At 42.3% G+C, this 13,283-nt stretch overlaps 1 pseudogene; it reads right to left on the reverse strand.

Moving 5' to 3' along the window:
• Nucleotides 1–982: 982 nt before the first annotated feature.
• LOC140629463 (bromodomain-containing protein 3 pseudogene) lies at nt 983–3,561 on the reverse strand (annotated as a pseudogene).
• Nucleotides 3,562–13,283: the final 9,722 nt, after the last annotated feature.

Here is a 13,283-nt window from a genome sequence, read left to right on the forward strand (position 1 = left end):
TTCTTTTCTCCCGTAAGTATCGCTCTGGTCCATTTTGTTTCTATTTTCATACTAGCAGTGTGTATGAAAAGTATAAGAAGAGACAATGATCCTCCCCTAGTCAACACCAAGTTTCCTTAGCAGCCCATGTCTCCTTGCCTTGCAGAACTTTACCATGTAGATAGTGAAATTTACATTAGATTTTCGTAGAAAACTGCTGAACCTTACAAAAAAGTCTCCTTTAGTTTTGTTTTGTTTTGTTTTTTTTAATCTTTTTTTTTTTCAGTTGAGGTAAAAGTTTCAGTGTATGGAAAGCTGCCCGTGGCACACGCGCCCCCGTGTTCCCTCCCAGGAGCTCCCGAGGCCCCTCCCTCGGTGCCCACCCGCCTCTCCCCACCCCTGCAGAAGCCCGGACTGGAGCCCGCAGCACCTCCACAGTCCCCCCACCCTGCAGCAAGAGGTGACCCCAGCCGCGGGGCTGAGCTGGGGGGACAGAGACATCGCCTGTTTGCAAAGCTGACAGCCTTCGGTGCAGTACCATCTCAGAGAAACTTCCTTTCAAACAATGCTTTCTGGAGCTACAGACCAGCTTGGGCATAAGAAAGGGGCTTTGCAAGAAACTTCAGATCACATCTGACATGGTTTTCTACGGTCATCAGGTCAGCGTTTGAAGTTGCCGTCTCCAAGCAACTCAACTCAGTAAGGAAGGGAAGGCTTTATGCGGGTTCACACCTTCTCATAAAGCCTCACATACACACGAGAAAGATCTTAGACCTATTAAAGCCAAAACTGGAAGATTCCATAACACTGAGTTTATTTATCTTTTTTAATTTTTATTTATTTATGATAGTCACAGAGAGAGAGAGAGAGAGAGGCAGAGACACAGGCAGAGGGAGAAGCAGGCTCCATGCACCGGGAGCCCGACGTGGGACTCGATCCCGGGGCTCCAGGATCGCGCCCTGGGCCAGAGGCAGGCGCCAAACCGCTGCGCCACCCGGGGATCCCTGGATTCCGTAACACTGAGTTTTAAAGAAAACCTGCAGGCGCGGAACCAGAGCAGCAGATCAACCAGAGCAAGGGACACTGCAGAGTTCCGGCGGGTGCGACTTCTCTGGTTTTGTCCTGATGTGCGAGTCCAGCGCTCAGTCTGAGTCGCTGCAGTGGAGCTGGATCCGCCGAACTGCTGCTCCCGGACCGAGGAGCTGCTGCTGCTGAGCCGGGCGGCCCTCCCGAGGGCGCAGAGCCCGCTTTCTCCTCCTTGGCAGGCTTCTCGTTGTTGTTCAGCTGCCCACGGACGTCCTGCCGCGCGTCTCCGACTCCTTCCTTTCCTGAGCTAACTCCTCCTTGGACTTGGCCGCCTGCTTCTTCCCGCTCGTGGAGAAAGGCTCCCTTGGCTTTTCCTGTCAACAACACTTGACGCATCTCTCTAGCTCCCGCACAGTGGGGGGTTTCAGAGGCTCAAAGTCAATCTCTCTCTGCTCAGGCCTGGGTCCCTGAGCGAGGGCTCCGGGACTGGATGAAGTGGACCCCGCAGCCCCGTGTCCCCGGGCAGCCGGGTGGTCTAGGCTGAGCTGGCGCCCTCGGCCTAGCTCACGGGCAGGCCTTGCTCCTCCTCTCCGGGTCGTCGAGGCCGATGCCTGCTTGCCGCCCTGCTTCGGCTGCCTGCTGGCCTGGCCGCGCTGCCGGCCTTCTCGGCGGGAGCCCTCTTCGGTTGGGCCTGCTTGGCGGCGGGGCCCCCTTGGCCTTCTCGTCCTCAGACTTGGCCTTGTGCCTCTCCGTGTCCTCGTCTTCGTCCGCGTCCTCCTCCTTCTCCTCCTTTCCCTTCGGCTCCTTCTTCCTCTCTGGCTTGTTCCCGGGCCCGCGACAGGGCGGCGAGCTGCTCGTGCACAGCCTTCAGCTGCTCCTGCAGCTCCACCAGCCGGGCCCGCTCCTGCTCCTCCTCCTCCTCCTCCTCCTCCTCTTCCTCCTCCTCCTCCTCCTCCTCTTCCTCCTCCTCCTCCTCCTCCTCCTCCTCCTCCTCCTCCTCCGAGCTCTCCTCGCTGCTGCGGCTGCTCTCGGCGCCCCTGCTCAGCACGGGGGCTGCGGGCTCAGCCGGCATCTTAGCAAACCGCACCTCAAACACGGCCGCAGCTTCCTGGCCACGGCCACCACCTTGTGGCCTGGGGGTTGTACTGGTAACAGCTGGAGAACATGAACCGGGTGTCAGCAGCGAAGCCCTGCGCGTCTGGGCACTCGCGACTGTCCGTCTTCTTGACAGTGCTGAGGTCCATCGGGTGCTCGGTGACGTCGTGGTAGTCGTGCAGCTCCAGGGCCTCGGCGTCCACCGGCTGGAGAAGGGCCAGGCGCAGGCCGCACGCTTCTTGCACGGCCTTTCCTCGAGGACGCTGTCACAGTGCCGCGAGTGCTCGGCAGCTCGCCCTTCTGGCCCGCATGCTGAGGCACCTCGCCGTCCTCTAGACCCTTCCAGGGCGGTGCGATGGGGCGGCCCCCACTCTCTCGCCGAGCCCCCACCTCGGCCTGCTTGGGGTCTGACAGTGGCGGCGGCGATTCGCTCCGGCTCGCGGATGGAATGGGCGTCGTGGTGGCTGCTTTCCGCTTTGCACCCTTTTCCTTGACGACAGGCGCTGTGGGAGGGACCACAGGGATGGATGATGGGCGTCGAGGGAGGGGGTGGGGCGGCGGCGGGGGCGCAGGGACCGACGTGATGTTTGCGGTAATGGTTGGCAGAGGGGGGGCAGCAATGACAGGCGTCTGGAGACAGTGGGGGGACGCTCTGGAAGGGGGTTGCTGGGGAGACAGAGGACACGGCCACCACTTGCTGCCCACCTGCACTCCGGGTTCCTGCGCCGCGTTCCGGCCTTTGCCCTTCGGAGCAGGGGGTAATAATTCAACTTCGTCCTGGGGCACCTGGGCCACTCTCTGCAGAAAAATTTTCTCTAAGGCTTGGGCCGTTAGCACTGTGTCATCTGTGGGCTTGTTGTAAATGTAACAATTTGTAAACATGGTGTGGAAGTCCTGCACGCATTCGCTGGCGCTCCAGTAATAATTATTTTCTAGTCTCTTCTGAATAGTCCCCATATCCATTGGGTGTTTATGATTTTATGGTAATCGGGCAAGTTTAGCTTGATTGCATCCACGGGCTGGTAGAAGGGCCAGGCGAGCTGGTGATTCCAGGGCGTCTTTACCACCACGTTCTGCGCGTACTGCAGCTGCTTGGTCTTGCGGCCAGGCTTGGCGGGGTTGGAGACCTCCCGCGGGTTCCCCGGGATCCCCGCGGGCGCGACCGTCCTGGTGGTGGACATCCTCCGCGGCTCGCTCACTGGCCGTCACAGCAGCGGCTCAGGGAGGCCCTCGCTTCCACTGCGCTCCTTTTGGAGGCCTGACATCCCCTTTGTAGGCCCAGCCAGGCAGCACTTGGCCTCGGCGGCTCCGACGGCCGTCCCTCCGCTCCCTATATAGATTCTGGATAACAGTTCTTTATTAGATGGTTCTTTTGTAAATATTTTCTCCAACTCTGTGCTTTGTCTTCTTATTCTCTTGACATTGCTGTTTGCAGAACAGAAAATTTTAATGGAGTCCAGTGTATCAGTTATTTCTTTCATGGATTGTGCCCTGGTGTTGGATCAAAATCATAGCCATACCCAAGTTCACCTGCATTTTCTCCTACATTATCTTGCAGAGGTTTTATAATTTTGCATTTTATATTTAGAACTGTGATCTGAGTTTATATTTGTGAAGGATGTGAAGTCTGTGTCTGGACTCAGTATTTTTGCATGTGGTGTCCAGTTTTACATTATCATTTGTTGAAAATACTGTCCTTTTCTTTCACTGTGTTGTCTAGTCCTTTGTCAAGATCCATTGACTATATGAATCTCATTAACTTTTAAAAGGATGTGATAGAATGAATTTGAATAGCTAAGTGAACATAAATGGGAGGTTCCAAACAGAAGAAATGGACTGTGGTAAGGCATTAAAATGAGTGAGGAGGAAAGTAATCTTGATTTATTAAAGAAACTGTGATAGTTTGAGCTTATGTGCAAGAGAAGCATAGAGATTGTTGAGTATTAGCTTAACCATGGTAAGGATTATTATACTAAATAATACGAAAGCCATTTAAGGATTTTAATGCAATTGCATGAATTTTAAAGGTCTTTAAATGTTTATACTTTGGCAGTGTGTAGAATGTATTGAAGGGGAAAGTAGGGAAATAATGGTTTCAGTTGGGAGGCTTTAAGAGGAAAGGTAAGAGATTATCATGAACAGAAATGACATGGAAGAGATAGGTCATAATAAAAATTTAATAAGTAGAATAAAGAAACGCTTGGCTAAGTTTTGGGAGAAAGGGAAAAGGGATGTTTTAAGTAATACTCCTGAATTTTTATCTTGACTTATAAGATATAGAGTGTGGGGGGGGGAGCAGGAGGGAGGGAGGAGATCATTACTTTTTTTTGACACTAATAAGAGAACAGTGCATTAGAGAAACAATATTTGGATTTATTGACATAAATAATTTAAGCTTTGATACTGTACTGGACTTACCTGGGTGAGAGGAAGGTCCAGTGTTCTTAACTAAAACTTTGACATGGCGGCACCACTTTAAATTTTCCATTCTAGCTGAAGTCTGAAAAATGAAGTCTCCTCTTTTCAAAGGAGAGAGGTTGTTAAGTGTAAATATAAATAAGGATAAAGGGTCAAATACTAAACCCTAAGGAGAAGCTCATAATTAAGGAAATGTAAGGAAAGATAAGCCTTTGGGAAAAAATTAGAAGTGGATGAACTATTAAGTAGGGTTGTTTTGGGATACCAGCAAATAGGTCTAACTCTTAAACAGAACCAAGAATTTGATGAAAATGAGAAAGGAGAAAATTTCATATTAGAAAAAGGAATGTCACTAGTGCTCGTTTTTTGAGTACCTGCTATATATCATGCATGATCTGAGATCCCACAGTAAGCAAAGATGCAGATATTCCTCTGCTCTCAGAGTCTGCTTCCTAACTGGGGAGAGACTGAACCTATAATAAATGAGTAAATTACATCTTTTTGAAGGGCATAATGCTGAAGGAAAAAAAAAAAGTCCTGGTAAGGGTAATGGGGAAATGATGTGGTTGGCAGAGAACTTTGCAAACTTAAATAGGGTGGTCATAGTAGATCTCAATGACACAGTGATTTAAAGCAAAGACTTGAAAAGATAAGGAAATAAATCTTAAGGCTATTTTAGGTAAAAGTGTTCCAGGCACAAAGAAGGAATTGAAAGGGGAGCATATTTGGTGAGTTGAGCAATAGCAAGGGGACCAGTGTGGCTGGAGGAGAGTGTTTATGGGGAAAAAATAATAGGATTTGAGGTTAAAGGAAGAAGCAACCCATCCAGAGCTACAGTCCTCAATCTTGGCTTCTTTGGAGAAGCTACATAGAGAGCTTCTAAAACTCTGGATGCCATGACCAATTGGGTTACAATCATTGGGAGGTGGAACTCAGGCCCCCCATGTGACTATAACATGCAACCAAGGTTCACAATCTGTCTGCTAAGACCTTAGGAGTCTCTAAGAAAAACTTATGTTTGAATGTTTGAAGGAAAAGCTCAGAAGATCATTCCTGGTTGTATTACATTGGAGATGCCAGTTAGATATTCAGGAAAAGATGTATTTTTTAAATATATATTTTTAAAGATTTTATTTATGTGTGTGTGTGTGAGAGAGAGAGAGAGACAGAGAGAGAGAGAGAGAGAGGCAGGCAGAGACATAGGCAGAGGGAGAAGCTGGCTCCATGCAGGGAGCCCGATATGGGACTTGACCCCGGGGCTCCAGGATCACACCCTGGGCTGAGGGTGGTGCTAAACCGCTGAGCCACCTGGGCTGCCCAGAAAAAAATGTCTAATAGAGAATTAGATATATGAATCTGGAGTTCAAGGAAGAGGTTCAGGCTGGAGATACAGATTGGTGAGACATCAGCATAGAGATGACACTTAAATCCTGCAACTAGAAGAGTTCTCTAAAGTAATGAAGATAGAAGATCAAAGATCTAGAAACAAGGTCAAAGGAAGAACCAGCAGAGATGAAGAGAGGAACAATGAGGAAAGAAGGAAGGAAATTCAGAAAATTTACTGTCTTGAAAGGCAAGTTCTCAGTGTTTCAGGATAGTGGAAAACTTGGTTAACTGTCACATATTGCTGATAGACTAAGATGAGGACTGCGAATTGACTTCGGATACAATGTTATGAAGTAATTGTGGATCTTAGCAAGAGGAGAAAGCTTGATTGGAGGGAGCTCAAGAGAAAATTGGAAAGTTATAATTTTCATCAACCTCTAAGACTTCATTTAGGAAAACTGAGAAATGAGGTGGTGGCTCTTACATGAAATGGGGCCAAGAGAGTTTACCAACATGTTTCTCTAGACTTGTGGAAGAGGTGTGGAGAATAAAGAAGGATAATGTGCGTGATGCAAGAGGGGGGAGGATTTTCTGGAGAGATGGAGTTGTTGAATAGCCAAGAGAGGATGTGACCCAGTATATGAGTAGAGAATGGCCTCTGCTAGGAACCCAAACAATTTATCTGTGGTAACAGAGGAGTGATGGAGTATACAGGGGTAGACTCTGCAAGGTGGGGAGCTGTGGTGGTGATCACTATGGAAATTTTGCCTTGGAAACTAGGACTAATGGAGAAATAGAAGATTCTTGGGTGATACTAAAGACTCTGATAGTGGCGGGGGGAGAAGCACATTCCCCCCCTCCCTCACTGGATTCATGACTCCCAACTTGGACCTCTAGGGTCCTTCAGGAAAGAGGAGTCAGTAGGAGGCTACTGCAAATATTTCAAAAAAGCAAGTGACAATTGTATCTTTTCATCTCTTTTCACTTTTATTGAGAGATAGTTGACATACATCACTGAATGAGGTTTAAGGTATACATCATAGCGCCTTCCTTTCTTTAGTTTACCTAATTGTGAGAATACAATATATAATGCGTAAACAAAGTATGTATTAGTTGACTGTTTATGCTATTAGTAAGGCTTCCAGTCAACGGTAAGCTATTAAGAGTCTGCCTCTTAATTTTGGAAAGTCAAATTTTATATGCAGATTTTCAACTATGTGGAGGATCACACCTCGTTGTTCAGGAGTCAACCATATATGCCACAACTGCTCTAACCATTCCTCCATCATTGGACACTTCGATTGTTTCCCTGTTTCTGCTATTATAAATAATGCTGCTGTGTATCGGGAGGTTCATTTATCTTTTCTTGTGTTTTCAATTCCTTTGGATACATTCCCAGAAATGGACTGTAACTAGTTCTATTTTTAATTTTTGAGGAGCCTTCATTCTGTTTTCCACAGTGGCTGTACCAGTTTACAACACACACCGCCCCCAAGAGTGCACAAGGGTTCGCTTTCCTCTACATCCATACCAGCATTTGTTATCTTTTGTCTTTTGGATGATGGCCATTCTAACAGGCATGAGGTGCTATCTCATTGTAGTTTTAATTTGTATTTCCCTAATGACTAGAAGTGTTGAACATCTTTTCATATACCTGTTGCCTATCTGTGTATCTTTTTTTGAAAAATGGTTATTAGGTTTTTTGCTCATTTTTAAATTGGGTGATTTTTCTGCCATAGAGTTATGTGCATTATTTATTTGGTTTGGCTATTAATCCCTTATCAGATATATGGTTTGTGAATATTTTTTCTCTGTTCTGTAGGTTGTCTTTTCAATTAGTTGATGGCTTCCTCAGATGTGAAGAAACTTTTTAGTTTGATGTATTCCCACTTGTCTATTTTTTATTTTTTGGTTACATTTTATGTGTGATTTCCAAAATATAATTACCAAGACCAGTGTCAAGGAGCTTTTATCCTGTGTTTTACTTCTAGGAGTTTCATGGTTTCAGGTCTCACAGTTAAGCATTTATTTAATTTTGAGTTAATGTTGTGAGTGGTGTAAGCTATGGGCCCAGTTTCATTCTTTTACATGTGAGTATCCATTTGCTGCAACATCATTTATTGAAGAGACAATTCTTCATTGAGCATTCTTGACTCGCTTGTCAAATATTTGTTGACCATATATGCTTGGATTTGTGTCTGAATTCCTTATTCCATTGTTCTCTTTGCTTCTGTGCCAGTACTCTACTGTTTTAGTGACCATGGCTTTATAATAAATATAAAAAATCAGGAACAATAATGCCTCATGCCTTGTTCTTTCTCAGGATTTCTTTGCTTTTTTTTTTTTTTTTTTGCTTCATATAAATTTTAGGGTTTTTTTTTTTTTCTACTTTTGCTAAAAAAAAAAAAGCCACTGGAATCTCAATAGGGACTGCATTGATCTATAGATGGTTTTTGGTAGTATTGACATTTTAATAATAGTGATTCTTGCAGTCCAGTAACATAGGATACCTTTCCATTTTTTAAAAGACTTTATTGATTTATTCATGAAAGATACAGAGAAAGAAACAGAGACACAGGCAGAGGCAGAGGGAGAAGCAGGCTCCATGCAGGGAACCCAACGTGGGACTTGATCCTGGGTCTCCAGGATCACACCCTGGGCCGAAGGCGGCACTAAACTGCTGAGCCACCTGGGCTGCCCTATCTTTCCATTCATTTATGTCTTCTTCAATTGCTTTCATCATTGTCTTACGGTTGTTAGCATAGATCTTTCACTTCCTTAAATTTATTCCTAAGTATTTTATTGTTTTTCATGCAATTATAAATTGGATATGTTTCTTTATTTCCTTTTCAGAAAATTTGTTATTATAGAAATTTTATTTTGTATGTCAATTTTGTGTCTTACAACTGGGCTCAATTTGTTGATTATTTTAACAGTTTTTTTGTTGAATATTTAGGATTTTCTCTATACAAAAACATGTTATTTGCAAACAGAGACCATTTTACTTCTACCTTTTGAATTCTGATGCCTTTTCTGTTTGTTGACTAATTGCTCTAGCTAGGACTTTTAGTACTATATTGAAGAGGAGTGGTGAGAGTGGGCACCTTATCTTGTTCCTGATTTTGGAAGAAAAGCTTTCAACCTTTCACAATTGAGTGTGACATCAGCTATGGGCTTGTCAATATGGCCTTTATTATTTTGAGGCATGTTACTTCCATACCTCATTTGTTAACTGTTTTTTTCATGAATGACTGTTGGATTTTGTCAAATGCTTTTTCTGTGTCTATTGAGATGATAATAGGATTCTTTTCTTTCACTCTATTAATGTGATGTATCACATTGATCGATTTCCATATTTTGAGCCATCCTTTCATCCCAGGGATAAATCCAAGTTGATTATGGTGAATGGTCCTTTTAATAGGCTGCTGATATCTTTTCTAGTATTTTGCTGAGAATGTTCACATTTATAATCATCAGGGATATTGGCCTATAGTTTTCTTTTTTAGTAGGGTTTTTTTTTAATTTTTATTTATTCATGATAGTCACAGAGAGAGAGAGAGAGGCAGAGACAAAGGCAGAGGGAGAAGCAGGCTCCATGCACCGGGAGCCCGACGTGGGATTCGATCCCGGGTCTCCAGGATCGCGCCCTGGGCCAAAGGCAGGCGCCAAACCGCTGCGCCACCCAGGGATCCCCTTTTAGTAGGGTTCTCATCTGTCTTTCAGCATGAAGATAGTGCTGACCTCATAAGGCTTATTGGGAATGTTCTCTGCTTTTTGTTTTTTTGGAGAAGTTTGAGAATATTGGTATATTAATTCTTAGAAGTTTGGTAAAATATACCAGTGAAGCCATCTGGTTCTAGGCTTTTCTTCATAGGAACTTCTTTTTCTGTTTTTTTTTTTTCTTTTTTCCTTTTTCTTTTTCTCTTTCTCTTTCTTTCCTTTGTTCTCTGTTTCATTCCTTCTTTCCTTCCTCCCTTCCTTCATTCCTTTCTTCCTTTCTTCCTTTTCTGATTCACTCTCCTTACTAGTAATTAGTCTATTTATTTTCTATTTATTCCTGACGCCATTTTAGTAAGTTGTATGTTTCAAAGACATTTTTTTATATCCTCTCAGTTGTCAGTTTCCTGGTGTATAGTTGTTTGTAGTAACCTTGTATGAATTTTTGTACCTTTGTGGTATTCATTGTAATATCTCCCTTTTCACTTATAATTTTGTAATTTGAGTTCTTTTTTTTCCTGTTAAAATGTATCAATTTTGTTTATCTTTTCAAAGAAACAACTATTAGTTTGGTTAACTTTTCTATTGTTTTTAATTTCTCCATTTCATTTATTTCTGCTCTAATCTTCATTGTTTTCCATTTTCTTTGCTAACTTTGGGCTCAGTTATTTTCTGGTTCATTAAGGATAGAGTTAGGTTATTTATTTGAAATATTTCTTGCCTTTTAATGTAGACATTTATTGGTATGAAATTTCCTCCTAGAAATGCTTTTGCTTCACCCCTTAATTTTTGTAATGTTTCCATTTTCATTTGTCTCAAGGAACTTTTATTCCCCCCCCATTTTTTTTGGATTCATCGATTGTTCAGGAATGTGTTATTTAATTTCTGAGTATTCATGAATTTTCCTGTTTTCCTTATTTTCAACTTCTATTGTCTTTTTTTTAAAAAAGGTTTTATTTATTTATTTATTCATGAGAGAGAGAGAGAGATGCAGAGACACAGGAGACGGAGAAGAAGGCTCCATGCAGGGAGCAGCATGCAGGACTCAATCCCAGGTCTCCAGGATCATGCCCTGGGCTGAAGGCGGCGCTAAACTGCTGAGCCACCCGGGCTGCCCTCAACTTCTTTTCACATCATTGTGGTCAGAGAAAAATATTTGATATGGTGTTAATTTTCTCAAATTTGGTACGGCCTGTTTTATGGCCTACCATATAGTCTATCCTAGACAATGTTCCATGTGCACTTAAGAAAAATGTGTTTGGTTGTTATTGCACAGAATGTTTTGTATACGTCTAAGTCCATTGGGCCTCTAGCATTGTTCAAATCTGCTATTAACTTATAGATTCCTTGGATAATCTACTATTGTTGAGCGTAACATGTTAAAGTCTTTAACTGTTATTGTATTAGTGTTTATTTCGTCTCTTACCTCTGTTCTTTTTTGCTTTATTTATTCGGATGCTTTGATGTTGGTTCCATAAATATCTAGTTGTTATATCTTGTTGATGTGTTGACCTTTTTATCATTAAATAATGACCTTTTTGTTCTCTCTTTTTATAGTTTTACTTTGTTTTTTTCTTTTTTTCACATATTTTACTTATTTACTTGAGAGAGGGAGGGAGAGCATGAGTAGGGGTAGAGGGAGAGAGAGAAGCAAATTCCCTGCTGGGGACCCTGGGGATCATGACCTGAGCCCAAAGCATACACTTAATTGACCGAGCCACCCAGGTGCCTCTCTTTTTTATGATTTTAAAGCCTCTTGGTTTGATATAAATGCAGCTATTCCTGCTTTTTTTTCTCATTACCATTTTCTTGAAATATCTCTTCCTTTCCCTTTAGTTGCAGTCTATGTGTGTCTTTGAGGCTAAAATATTAGGTCTTTCTTTCTTTCTCTTTTAAGTTCATTTAGCTATTCTGTCTGTCTTGGTTGGAGAATTATTTACATTTAAAGTAGCTATTGATAGATCAGGACTTATTTTTGCCCTTTAAAAACTTGCTTTTGGGATGCTGGGTGGTCTGTGGTTGAGCATATGTCTTTGGCTCAGGGCGTGACCCTAGGGTCCTGTGATCGAGTCTTGCATCTGGCTCCCCATGGGGAGCCTCCTTTTCCCTCTGCCCATGTCTCTCCCTCTCTCTCCATGTCTAAATGTTTTCTAGTTGCTTTGGAGATGTATTGTTCCATGTTTTCTTTTTTGTTTTAATGTATTTTGGTACTAGTATCCTTTGCCTTCTTTGTCCTGTTCTTCTGTGTGATTGCTACAGTTTTTTCCTTTGTGGTTTTCATGGGCTTACATAAAACATCTTAAAATCACAAACCCTATTTTAAGCTGATAACAACTTTACTTCCTGAAATTCCTAAAGTTGATACTTCTACTTCTTCTCCCCCTCATATTTTAGGTAATTTCTTATAAAATTTACATATTTTTGTATTTGTAACTAATAACAATTACTGTAGTTATTGTATTTTTACTACATTTATTTTAACTTTTAAACTAGAGTTGTAAGTGAATGATGTACCACCATCACCATATTACAGAATCTAACCTTAACTGTTTACTATTACCAGTGAGTTTTATACTTTCTTTTTTTAAACTTTATTTATTTATTCATGAGAGACACACAGAGAGAGAGGCAGAAACATAGACAGAGAGGTAGGCTCCATGCAGGGAGCCTGATGTGGGACTTGGTCCCGGGACTCCAGGATCATGCCCTGAACCACAAAGGCAGGCGCTCAACCACTGAGCCACCCAGGCATCCCTATACTTTCTTTTTATATTTTTATAAGGCTTATGTTTTACTTTTACTCAGAATTCCCTTAATTCCCTTAGTGTTTCTTAGAAGGCAGGTGTAGTGGTAATGAACTCCCTCATCTTTTGTTTGGAAAAGTCTTTATTTCTCCATTTCTAAAGGACAGCTCTGCTGGGTATAGAATTCTTAATTATTCTTCAATATTTTGAATATGTCATCCCATTTTGTCCTGCCCTAAAAAGTCTTTGTTGAGAAATCTGCTTATAGTCATAGAAGTTCCCGTGTATGTACTTTTCTCTTTTTTCCTTAATGCTTTTAAAATGGTTTCTTTGGCTTTGACAATTTAATTGATCCTTTTTGGTACAGCTTTTTTCAAAGTCAGCCTATTTCAGGTACAGCCTTTTTCAAAGTCAGCCTATTTCAAGTCTTTTGAGCCTTATGGTTCTGTATGTTCATTTCTCTTCCCAGGTTTGGGAAATGTTTAACCACTATTGCTTTCAGTTTGCTTCTGCCCTTTCTCATTCTCTTTTCCTGGAATTCCCATTGTATTTATGAGTCCCTTAGGATTTTTTCACTCTTTCTTATTTTATCTTTTTGTTTCTCTGACTGGATAATTTTTCTATGTCTTATATTTTTAGGTCACTAATTCTTTCCTTCTGCATGGCTAAGTGTACTTTTGAAATTCTATTAACTACTTCAGCTCAATTACTATTTTTTTTTTAACTCTAGGATTTCTCTTTATTTCTGGGTTTGTTGTTTTTTTTCTGGTTGCTATTGCCTTGTCAAACTTCTTGTTGTTTTCATGGATTATTTTCCTAATTTCATTTAATTGTCTATATGTTATTGTAGTTACCTAAAGTTAAGAAAATTATTATAAATCTGATAGTTCCTAGATCTTCATATTTTTTAGGGTCAGTTTTTAGAACTTTATTAGATTCCTTTTTTTTTTAAGATTTTATTTATTTATTCATGAGAGA

This window comes from Canis lupus (assembly GCF_048164855.1).
Source record: "Canis lupus baileyi chromosome 5 unlocalized genomic scaffold, mCanLup2.hap1 SUPER_5_unloc_8, whole genome shotgun sequence".
NCBI classification, from domain to species: domain Eukaryota; kingdom Metazoa; phylum Chordata; class Mammalia; order Carnivora; family Canidae; genus Canis; species Canis lupus.